A 13,432-nucleotide genomic window follows, 5' to 3' on the forward strand; every position below is an offset into this window, starting at 1 on the left:
GAGAGAGCAGTGCAGGTGCGAGGTGACTTGGACACGGTGAGCTCAAGCTCGGCGGCGGCAATGGTGGTCGCGGCGATGGTGCATCGGCTCTAAGGTGCTCACCTGGGCTCCAATGTTGGTGTTAGGGGCTCAGGAAGATAGAGTGGGTCATGGCCGAGCTATGGGCGCAAGGAGTTGGGTGGTGGTGTAGCGTGGGTGGCGAGCTTGGCCGGCAAAAGCTCAATAGCGGCGCTGCACGGTCGCCTCCACTTCGGTGCTGCGCTGGAGCGAGAGATGGATGGGAGAGAGTGAGATTGAGCGCGAGCGAGAGTGCGAGACCGCGCTGCCTTCAGCATCACCCCAACCACGGCATGGGCCTGGCTCCAGCGTACGACAGCCACACGACGGCCATGGCCTGTGGCCGGTCGGCCACGATGTCGGCCGATTCAGAGCTGCATTGGGTGACTAACATCATGACTTTATGCACATGTAACTCCTAATCCATGGTGAATCAGTTAAAATGGTATTAGTAAAAGTTGTAGAGCTATGTGAGATAGACAACTTTGCTTTAGGGAGTAACATCTAATTCATCATGGTTAGCTAGTTACAAAGCTCCAAAGTGGTGCACTTGAAACTGAAATCAGCATTTTGGACTTCGCAAAATTTCTAAGTTTGGAAACAGCATTTTGTTGATTCTAGTGAGCCCTATTTGACCATGTTAGGCACTAAATTAGCTAATGACCCTTAAATAAAGTTTGTTCCACATAAGATAAGCTACAACTTTTATTAAGGGTGCACTACCATGCAAACACTCTATGCTATAGTTCAACTTTGGTCAAAATAGGATCATGAAAAATGATATTTTGAGTCAACTAGGACTTAGAAGCAAAATTGACCCATGTCTTAAATACAAATATTGTTCCATTTATCATCCTAGACATGTCTAAGGTGTTTTTGTGACCTCACAACCATCTCTTGCATTGGTCACACATGATCACAAGCATATGCATGTATATAATCAACATCACATGTGATAATATGTAAAGAATAAGATGAAATTCCTTATGCTCATGCTCATGAATGCTTGGATGATGCTTGTGCTTATGAAATGCAAGTGCCAAATGCAATTGTTAACACTAGGGTGTTACAGCCCCTCCCCCTTATAGAAATCTCATCCCGAGATTTGAAAGACCTACCATTTTTTCATAGAAAGTTGGATAAACCTCTCGTAGATAATCCTCCCTTTCCCACATAGCATCTTGCTCACTATGATTATCCACATCACTTTGTGAAACTTGATCACACTATTTTGAGTTACTCTATCCCTTCTATCTATAATTTGCACTAGCTTCTCTTCATAGGCTAGATCTGATTTTAACTTGATATCTCTAACCTCCCCTCTTTCTTCTGGAACGCGTAATCATTTCTTTAATTGGGATACATGAAAAATATTGAAGATAGCCCTCATTTCTAGAGGTAACTGGATCTTGTAGGCTACTCTTCCGCTTTTCTCAATGATTGGATATGGACCTACATATCTAGGTGCAAGCTTTCTTTTTATGCTAAAACATTATCCTCCCTTCATCGGTGATACCTTCAAATATACATGATCACCTACTTCAAACTCAATGGGTCTTCTTCTCTTGTCCGCATAACTCTTCTACCTTGATTGAGTGGCTTCTATATGTTGTTGAATGATATGCACCTGCTCTTCAACCCCTTTGACAAAATCAATACCATAGTATCTTCTTTCTCTGGGTTCAACCCAAATCAATGGAGTTCTACATTTATGGCCATACAAAGCTTCAAAAGGAGCCATCTTAATACTCTCTTGATAACTATTGTTGTAGGAAAACTTAGCTAAAGGTAGCCACTTTTCCCATGAACCCTTTGAAGAGATGACACAAGCTCTCAACATGTCTTCTAATATTTGATTTACATGTTCAGTTTGTCCAGAGGTCTAAGGGTGAAAGGCAGAACTTCTGACTAAGCTGGTGCCTAACATCTTGTGCAAATGTTCCCAAAAATGAGCAGTGAACTGTAGCCCTCTGTTAGACACAATGGTTCTTAGCACACCATGTAGACATACTATGTGGGAGAAATACAACTTAGCATACTCATGCGGTCGGTAGTCGGTTCTGACTAGAATGAAATGTGCAGACTTGGTTAGGGGATCCACAATCACCCATATGGAATCAAAATTCTTATGAGTAGGTGTAAGTCCAACAATAAAATCCATGCTAACTTCTTCCCACTTCCAACCTAGAACAAACAGTGGTTGAAGCAGTTCAGCAGGCTTCAAATGAACAGCCTTGACTCGGCAACAATTATCACATCTAGCAACATAAGCTACAATTTCCTTCTTCATTTTGGTCCACCAAAAATGGGTCTTCAAGTCTTGATACATTTTACTACTACCTAGATGAATGGATAGTTTAGAAGAGTGATCCTCACCTAAGATCTAGTTTCTAAGTTCCTTATCCTTTGGCACTACTAGTCTATCTTTAAACCATAGAACACCATTCTCATCTATCCTAAAATGTTAGTCTCTTGCTCTTTCATCTTTCTTTTGATGTGGAACACACTTGGATCGGTCTTTTGAAGCTCGATGATCATGCTCTCAAGAGAACAACTGATCATAATATTGGGCAGCACAGCAGGATGTAACAAATTGAAGCCATCTTCTAATAGAGAATTGCAATGAGACCTTCTACTCAAAGCGTCTGCAACAACATTCATTTTGCTAGGATGATAATGTACTTCTAAATTGTAATCTTTGATCAATTCTAGCCATCTTCTCTGTCTCATATTCAATTTAGGTTGAGTGAAGATATACTTAAGACTTTTATGATGTATGTAGATATGACACATATTGCTAAGCAAATAGTGTCTCTAAATCTTCAATGCGTGGACAACCGCTGCTAATTCTAAGTCATGGGTTGGGTAATTGACTTCATGCTTCCTCACCTGACATGAGGCATAAGCAATGACTCGGCCTTCCTGTATAAGAACACATCCCAAACCAGTACCTGATGCATCACAAAACACATCAAAAGGTTTCTCGATATCAAGTTGTGCCAAAATAGGAACTGAAGTCAACAAAGTCCATAAAGTGTGAAAAGCAGCCTTATACTCTGGAGTCGACACAAACTTCTCATCTTTCTGAAGCAATCTTGTCATTGGCTTGGCGATTTTGGAGAAGTCCAGAATGAACCAGCGGTAGTAACCTGCTAAACCAAGAAAACTTTGAACTTCATGAACTAAAGTCGAGGCCTTCCAATCCATAACTTCTTGCACCTTAGAGGGGTCTATAGATATCCCATTTTTTGATAGCACATGCCCTAGAAAAGGTACCTTCTGAAGCCAAAACTCACACTTACTAAACTTAGCATACAACTTATGTTCTCTTAGTCTAGTGAGAACAACTCTCAGGTGCTCTGCATGATCCCCCTTGTTTTCTAAATAGATCAGAATGTCATAGATGAACACAACCATGAACTTATCCAGCTCAGGCATGAACACCAAATTCATTAGATACATGAAATATGTAGGAGCATTTGTTAGCCCAAAGGACATGACCAAATACTCATACATGTCATACCTAGTGGAGAAAGTAGTTTTAGGTATGTCTTCTGGCCTAATTTTAATTTTATGGTAACCAGATCTCAAATCGATCTTGGAGAACACCTTAGCCCTTGACAATTGATCAAACAAGATATCAATTTGAGGCAAAGGATACTTGTTCTTGACTGTTATGGTATTAAGTGGTCGATAATCCACACACATCCACAAGGATTTGTCTTTCTTCTTCACAAATAAGGCAGGACAACCCCATGGAGATGAGCTAGGTCAAATGAGACCTTTCTCTAAAAGCTCTTGCAATTGAACCTAAAGCTCAGCTAGCTCATTTGGTGGCATTCTATATGGCCTTCGAGAGATGGGTGCTGTACCTAGTAATAACTCAATCTTAAACTCTACATCCCTATCGAGTGGCAATCCAGGCAATTCATCTGGAAACACATCTAGAAACTCACATACCACCAGAATATCAAGGAGGGTCATGGTCTGAATAGCACAGGCTAAGTTTTGGAGATCAAAACTCCTAGGAAGTGGCACTAGGAAAGCATTGTTACTCTAGGGTTCCCTCAACATGATGGTTCTAGTCGAAGTGTCAATGAGAACTCCATGGCCACTAATCCATTTCATACCCAAGATTACATCTATACCCAACCCTGGCAATACTACAAGATCTAAGGTATACTCTTGATTGCTTATTGAGATGCGCACATCTCTGACTATCTGGTTGGTAGAGATATTATTTCTAGCTGCAATTATGTAATAACCACCCTTATCTATAGTAACTACCCTCTGATCATGCTTGGATGAAAATGTTTGACTCATAAATGAGTGTGAAGCTCCAAAATCAAACAAAACAATTGCGGGGTGTTGGTTCACAAGAAACATACCCATAGTAACAACTTCACCTGACAGGATCTCTTCTAGGGTGGTATAGTGCACATGTCCCTATCATGCATTTGGATTACCCTGCTTCTAGTTGTTCTTCTTGGGATAGGGGCAATTTCTTGCCCAATGGCCAGGCTTGTTGTAGTTCTAGCATGGCATGTTGCTAGGTGGAATGATGGAGCTTCCTTGTCCTATGCTACCCTTTGGTAGAGCAACAAAAAAGGCCTTGGGATACACTTTTTGGGTCTGACTGGTCTGTACCTTCTTCTGAGGTGGTCTATACTTTGGAGCAGGTGGGCGGAACTGAGTTCTCGCAGTAATAGGAGCTTTTGACTGAGATGCACCTTCTTCATAAGCTCTCTTATGACTCTTAGATGCTGAATAGATGTTGTTATGATTCTCCTAAGTTAAAGCATCACTAACAAACTCATTGAAAGTGGCACACTTGCTGTTAGCTAGAGTCTTCATCAGCTTCGGACTAAGCCCCATCTTGAAACTACCAATCTTCTTTGCATCAGTGTCAACAAACTATGTGGCACACCTTGATAGATTGTTAAAGGCATACAGATACTTAGTTAGGCTCTTGGTACCCTATGTCAGCTTCATGAATTTTGTATGCTTTATGCTCATAAGACCTAGGGGAACATAATGTCCCCTAACTACAGCCTTAAACTGGTTCCAGGTAATTTGAGCATTCTCAGACAAAGTGGATCGATGATGACTCCACCAGATGCCTACATTCCCCTATAGCTGGTCTAATGCATACTCTGCCTTCATGTGCTCTATGACCCTTAAGAGATAGAACTTCTATTCAATTATATTCAATCATTCATCTGTTTGCAATGGCTCCTCTGCTTCTTTAAAGATAGGAGGTTTGGCGTCAAGAAAGTCCTTAAAATTGCTGAACTAGTTAGGTTCAGGCCCTTGGCATTGGTCCCTTCCCCGTCCATGGCCAAAATTCCGTGCAGCACTTGTCCCAAAGAACGTTGGGTTTCCATGAGCTGGGCCATCATCTCCGCTGGCGTGGGATGCGGTGGTGGTGGGAGGTCCTCATTGTAACACCCCAAGTGTTTGTCACTAGTTAAGTAGTGGGTTTGAGCTCCAACATGACAAGTTCAGTTGTAATCATGAGCTCTAGTTCAAACTTGTAAGTGGTGACAAAGGTGTTGGGATCAACTCTCTAAGAATGAGCCCCAACTTAAACTTGGACAACACACCTTGCTTCTATGTTGACCCTTTTTAGTGGTATGCTTGAGTAATGTGGAAGGTGCCCCTTTTCATGTGCCTCACATCTATTTCCATCTACATTGACTATTGGAAAAGCTTCATGAAGTTTGGAGTCAAGAAGTCACATGAAATGATAAGTTATAACCTTGCTTGAATTGTTGTATTAAGTGAATGGAAACATGGGATGTCGACCAAAGCTTGCAACCTTGCTCAAACAACTCTAATTCAACTCATGAACAAAAGTCATGAAGGGTTTGTGTTGAGCAAATGTCAAGAAAATGCTTCTAAGTGTGGGAATGGCTAAAATTGTCTTTTTCATGGTATGGTTTTGACCTGTATTGACCAACTATTTGGAATGCTTGCATGGAGTTGCACCTTAAATGAAAGTTGTAGTTTGAGTGGACTAGAACAAACTTGATTCTTGGACTAAGCCCTGATTCAACTCCTAAGTGTCTCCAACAGTGGCTTCAAGTTTGAATGCAGTGCTGTTTTGGCCTCTTAGAAATATTCCTAAGTCTATGATTGACAATAGTGAGTTGACATGTTGTGACATTTTTATCTTCCAAATTCATATGGTAACTCAACTGGATTCCTTAATATGAGTTGTAGTACACTTTGTGCTAGAAACAATGAAGCAAGTCTCATCTAGTTTGGAGTTCATTTGGATCTTCAAAGTTAGTTTCAAAATTAGCAAAGACTAACTGTTTCCAGGAGTTAACTGAATCCCGGTTTCAGTTTTGTGTACAACACTTTGGAGAATTGTATCTCCCTAACCAAGCTGAACCAATCCATGATCCTTTAAGCAAAGTTGTGGACCAAGAGGTGCACAACAAACTTTGTTCAAGGGTCATGAGCTAGTTTGGTCCCTAACTTAGTCAAATTGAGGACTCAATACGGAACCCATTGTTGTTTTGGATTTTGAAAATTTGGCTAAGTCTGGAATTTCAGTGGCATTGATGATTGGCATCTCGCGTTATCGGATTTTTGTTAAGCAACTCATGTCGAGCCAAATATAAAAGTTAGAGTTTACATCTTGGAGAAGGACATACAAAAAGTTGTAATCGATTTGACCACGTTTTGACCAAGTAATTCGAGCTCAAGCAGAGCAAGGCTTAATCCTTGATTAGTTGCTGACACTATCAACTCTGGGCTTAATTACCCATTAATCTATTACTCTAATGACTCAGCGCCCTTAATGAAATATGTAGAGAAGTTCATGGGCTTACACTTTGCTTTTGGGCCCAAGGTCCAATTCGGCCCGTAACTAGCCCAAAAATGCTTCCCGTGTCGACCCACCATTGCCCACTACATGCTCGGGGAAATGCCTCAAAGGGCGACACGTGCCCTATACATGGTGGCAATGCTCGAGTTGGGCACCCCACCTCCTTGCCACACGCCCCTACTCCTACCGAGAGGACGCCGAGCTCCACAACGTCTTCATGCTCGCCCTCTCCCTCTCCACGCCGTCTCGGTCCCTTCCTGCTCACGAGCGCAGATGCACCAGCCATGGCCGTCGGGCCGAGCTCCATGGCCGGCGTCATTCCTCCACCCTCAAGTGCCTCATAGCCCTTCAACTACCATCACCACCTTCGCCATGCCATGCCGAGCTCACAGCACCCCTTCCCCAACTCTCTCCACCGCCATAGCACCGCCGCTGGCGATGCCGCTACGGGTGGCCCATGAATGTGCGTGGTTGGGTCACCTTAGACTATCTTCAGTCAAGCTAAGGCCACCCATGGGTGTGCACTAGTCCCCTAGGGCTCCCCCGCTGTTTCCCCAACGCCGACGACGACCTCACTGGCCAGAAATCGGCTGGCCAGCGATCCTCCTCCGCCTCTTCTATTTTGATTCGCATGAGGGACCTCATGCAACAATTGTAACAAGTGCGGGGGGCTAATTGCAAAGTCATGACTCATGTGAATAGTGTCTAGAAGGATTGCTTCACTAGATTTTATTTTCGTGGAAGTTCAGGTTCCTCGGTGCAAGTTTGTTTTTCTTTTATGGCTAAAATTTTGGAAAATCATAATAAATCATACAAAATTGTAAAATAGAAAATGAGGACATTTTGGAATCCTTGTGAGTAGATCTATACAGTAGAGTCATAATATGATATGTTTTAGTCGGAAGTTTCTAATGTTTTTTTATTCTTATAAAGTGCTTTTAGAAATCCTTTTAAGTTTATTAGATGCACATCTCGAGGTAGGAATGTCCTAAAAATGTGATTCTAGTTTTGTGAGTCTCATTTTGGCATGTTCTGGCTAAGAAAAATATTAAACATGTTGTTTGATCACTGTTTTTATGATGTTTTGATTTAATCATGATTAATGGTTAATTCTAGCTAGCTTTGCTTGCTATCATCATATCTACTGTTATACTACTCCAAATGACCTCAAAATTTTATGCTAGTATACTTATGGCATGTGTGAGCTCTGGTTAAAATTCCATAATTTTTGGTACATCTATGGATGAGTTATGAATTTAAATTGATTAATGCTTGATAAATAGTTTTAAAAGGTTTATAAATAATTTATATATGAAAAATGTGAAATGTGGTTCCTTTGCCCTTGCATGGTGATATTGTGACCTGAGAAACCATAATATGCCTATATGTTTATAGAAAATGATGATTTTTAGATTTATCTTGCTTTTACATGTTTTCTTGCAATAGCAATTTGTCTTTTTCATAGTAAATAAATTATAAAACCGGAATATGAAAAATTTGTATAGTAGCCATGTTTTGATAACATCTACCACTCGTAAAAGTCTTAGCCCCAAACTAGTTGCTCTCATATATCACAAAATTATATATATGTTTATTAGGAGAAAGGATTAATAAAAGCATAATCATAGATAAAGCTTGTAATTGTATTTGGTGATGCTTTGAATGATTGGTGTTCAATAAAGTGTTGCTAAGTATGTTATTGGTGGTTGAAGTTCTTGAACAGCTCATGTGTGCATGCTCTTTATTAGCAAAACAAGTGAAACATCAAATTGTTACAATCTGACATGGCTGCATGTGCATTTTCTGTTGTGATGATAACTTCATGGATGAAATGATGTTTACTATAAATATGGTGAATACAAAAGATGTAGATAATTTCATTATCTTGGTTGTCCTAACATTTCATGATTTTAGGCCTGATGGTTTAGGAGTTATAGAGTTTAGAAGTTTGTTGTTAGGTTTTTGCATGTCCTCTAGACAGATCTGAATGATTGTATTGTTTGGCTCATTGAAACATGGAATCATGTATTGCTGATAATAGGATAGTTGTAGTTCTTTTCTTAAGCTTTCTAAAATGTTTGAGATCACTATTTTTAGTGGTCTAGAACTCTAGTTATTGCTATTCAAAGTGGAATGGTAGGTTCTGTCCAAATCTGGACAGAGATGTCTTCATTGTGTTTTTAACCCTTTTAGCTGTGAAGTCACCCTTAGATGACAATAAAAAAGTTTTAGATTATTTCATTAGCTTTCCAGAAACTCTAGGATCACCCTTTTTGGAGGCTTATAACTCTAGTTATGGTTAAATTGAATGGCTACTACGTTGCTATCCAGATTTTTTGCATATACTTGAAGTTGATTGCTTATGCTTGATCCTGATTGTATGATTACTAGGATTAGCTTGTGCTAGATGATTCCTTAAAGTAGCTTAATTTGAGTGCCTCATTGGTGAATGTTTGGTGTTATTTTCTTGCTACCTTACTATGATAAGCCTGTGCAATAATTAGTTAAATGGCTTGCTCTCTAGTGCTTAAGTCAATATGATGTTACCTTGTCCTTGCCTTTGTATGCCTGTTGCAGTGCATCATGAGTTGTTTTCCATGCATTCATACATCTGCATTTTTTTTATCTCATCTAGGCACGCTAGATGCACCACGTGAAGGACGTGATGTTGGAGCCGAATCCGAAGATGGAGTTTGGTGAATCCATCCAGAACACGGAAGGACTAAGCAAGTGCCGAGATGGGACATGCTCGCTAAGCGAGTGTCATCTAACAAACACTGACCTAGTGTTGGATCCTAGGCAAGCCCCAAAGCATTCTAATCCTCCTATGTTTTTACAAATATCACTTGAGTCATTTATGTTTGATGGATTAGGTTATAAGAGTTGATTGCCACTTGGTGCATATAATTTCCTTGTCCAGAAATATACCTTGAACCCTATGTAGGTCTAGGATCGAATATATGCTTAGCAATGCTTAGACAGGTAGAAGTAGGGTGATTTCCTATCACCTATGAGATATAGGTGGATACCAAAGCACGGTTGACTATATTTGCTATCGTGGAAAATAACCATGTGATGATGAATAAACAGAGACCGGACAGGATCTAGTGATTGAGAGGTAGTAGGACATGGAGGTCTTGTGTGCATGTTTTATCCCGTCTATGTCGATTAAGGACCGTACCATTATTGGCACTTCTATCAAGATTGAACACATGCCTCTCACATAGCTAGCTAGATAACTCATTCCTACCATGAAGCCGAGTAGCTCAACTTAGGCTGGGCGCCGTTCTGTTAGAGTGCGCACTCTGGATGGTAGTAAGGACGTGTGGGGAGCTAGACATGAGCCCAAGGGTTGGCCGGGCCTGAACGTCCTGGTAGCTGGTTGTCCTTGATTATGCAGCGCTGAGCAAACTCATGAAATGTGGACCTGAGTTGTACCAAAGGTGACCTAAGGCTACCGTGGCTGGTAGACATGGGTTTGTGTTATTAATAAATTCTTAGCTGGTTGAAACTGATTCGAATTGCCATCTCTCCGGATAGTGAGAAACTCGACTAGCCCTAGCATCGTAGTAACTAGATTATGGAATATGAGGGTTATGATAAACATGGAATTATTACACCGGCTATGGTTACTATTGTTATTCTACTAAATGATATACCACATGTTTGGCACATGTTAGTTGCAAATCTAGAGATGAATAGCTATAATTAACTTGATGATGGAATTATAAAATGTATAGCTGAATTAGTGGCTTTTTATGCAAAATGTTGTCAAGCTAGCTCCAATTATGAAGCCTTGCATTATCCTTGGAGTCATTTTATTTCTAGTTTATGATGGGTAAGTCTAGCTGAGTACATTTGAGTACTCAGGTTTTAATCCACCATGTTGCATGTAAAGTTTTTGGCCTGCTAAAGATGGTGGCTAACTGCCGGTGGGCTTGGTGACTCAATATTTATTTTTCATCTATATGCTTTTGTCGGAGGATGTCACTTATGCTAGCAATGTATTTGGAACTTATATTAATGTAATCATTTGAAAGCTATGTTGTTTTCCCTTAACCGGTTTTGAAACCCAAACTTGTACTATTATTTGTGAACCCATTTGTAATATTATTTCCGCTTCAACTCTATGTATGTGATATGTATTTGCTTAATCATGCGATCTTGGTTGTGATGTGGATTTACCGAGGTCCTTCATGACACTCGGCGGACAACCGAGTTTATATAAGTGAAAGTATGTGCTCGTCAATGTGTTAAACGGGGACAGCCGTACTTGATCTTGTATAAATTGGGTGGTTTTGTCATAGCTGGCATTAGAGCAACATTAAGCATAATACTATCATGTACATAGTTTTAAAAGCCAACTTTTGGTTTTAAAAGCCTATTTTGACTAAAACTTTAGCTACAGGCAAAATTGTTAAAACTTATTTGCAAAACTATGCTAGCGACAACCTCCAGTTAAGCCCAATTAAGGACCTTTGGGTGGCAATAAGTAAACTAACACTAACTATGGGGGGTTTACTTTCTTGCAATTTTTATTTCATCGTCCATACGATGTGCTATTGTATGGATACCATTCGTTTGAATGGTAATGTATGGATCAATATACCTCTACGCCCAGGTAAGATAGTGAGTGGCATGACTGCAAGATGTGAGCATGCAGTCAAAGGGGAGAGGTAGTTTTGATACTTAAGTATATGTATCTCATATATATGGAAGTATTTAATTGTGGGTTGGCTTTGGTACGGCTATATATGCATATTCTATATGTATGTATAGACGTATTTACTTTTGGGTAGCATTGATACGGAAGTGTATATATATGGGTATATATATATGGAAGTATTTAGCTTGCAACCTAGAGCCTAGACTTTCATTTCTACATATATAATTGTGGGGTGGGCTGAAATGAAAACCTTCTGTAGGTACGCTAACCACGAATGCATAGATTGAATGTAGCTGACGACTAGCTATATATTGAGAGAGTACGTGTTATGCCACTGACATAGAATGTGACTACCGCCTTAGGCTGGCAATTTCATTAGGACGAATAGGACGAGCATGCATCATGATTGTTGCTTGTGCATAAACATGCTCCTCTCACCCTTGTTCTATTAATGGATAACTTGTAACCATATGGTCATGTTGTGCATGACCAAAAACTAATTTGCTAAATGTACGTAAAACTTGTTTTGAAGAGTTATCCACCTACTTAGTAAAAAAGGAAATAAAAGATAATAGTACCTTACCACCATGATTTGCATGATATGGGTAGTGGTGTTGTTGTAGGCGACTGCTTGTTATGTGCGAGCTTTGTGCTTAGTAATAGTTGCTTAAGCTAATTGGATTGAGTGTTTCGAAATACTTGCTTAAGACCATGATGTATGTGTGGATGCTCATTATCTAGGTAGTGCCATAGCTGTCACCCCTTTTATCCTCAGTAAGCATACAAGTGTTGAAGAGCGCTATCCTAGAACAACATCCAAGTTTTGATAATCTCATGGTTATCATCTCTAATTAAGTTCTCTCTTAGGAGCCTAAGCCTGTACACGTGGTTGCAAGCCCTTGAATGTTGTGCTATGAAGACCTATATCCATGCCTTTTCTTGACCTTAAGCCCAAGCTTAGTTCCCTTGAATGCTTGTATGTGTCGTGGTTATCTCGCTCCTATGTGGGAGGACCCTGCTCAAAAATCTTTGTCGGACCTCATTGCTCCATCTCCTACAGATGATCTGGTGCAATGCTAATCGCTATCTACCCTGGCTTTGGAACCTTTTCCTCACATATCATGTCGTTGCTTTATCAACGAAATCCCTAGTCAGTGCATTAGCTCTATCCCTCGAATCTCCTTTGTTTTGTCTCCAACTCTTTCAAGTCTCTGGATGTTTATCAGTCTTGATCTCATGTTGCTGCTCGACAAGACCAAATCTCATGTTAATCTTTATCTGGTAATCACCTTGGTGGACGCAAGGCGTGTGTGAAATTAAAGCAAGAGTCTCACGCTCAGTTGTCTTTGGCAATTAAGCTATGTTCTCTTGTGCTATGTTTTAATCTTCGGATCGCCTCCTTGTTGACTCCTGACCTTGTGACTACCTTTGCTTGCTATCCCTCCTTTGCATAGTGATTGTTCATACAACCCAATCTGTGCAACTTGAAATTTCACTTTGGGTGTGTGATTAGTAATGGTGTTATGAGTAGTAACTATAGTGCCACGATGAAACCGAGAGCCTCCTATGGGCGCACAAACAAGGTTGTGCTACTCGGCACATGCTGGTATTGAGGTTCCTAGTCATGATCCATTGTAGAACTACACTGATGTGTTATTTTCATGTGAGCTCTTCCTCGGTTATCTCTCCTTATCTTGTCAGAACATCTGTATGTCGAACCAGATGCAATAGGACTTCCTTCTGAAGTCATCTAGAGGATAACCTTTGAAGAATAGGTCACCGACATAAACATTAACTGACTACAAGGGATGGTAGACAAGTAACTCTACTTTACTATCCCTGCAATGACATCGGTCATCTAGTGAGCAACTTAT

Source organism: Miscanthus floridulus, chromosome 14 (assembly GCF_019320115.1).
Source record: "Miscanthus floridulus cultivar M001 chromosome 14, ASM1932011v1, whole genome shotgun sequence".
In the NCBI taxonomy this organism is placed as follows: domain Eukaryota; kingdom Viridiplantae; phylum Streptophyta; class Magnoliopsida; order Poales; family Poaceae; genus Miscanthus; species Miscanthus floridulus.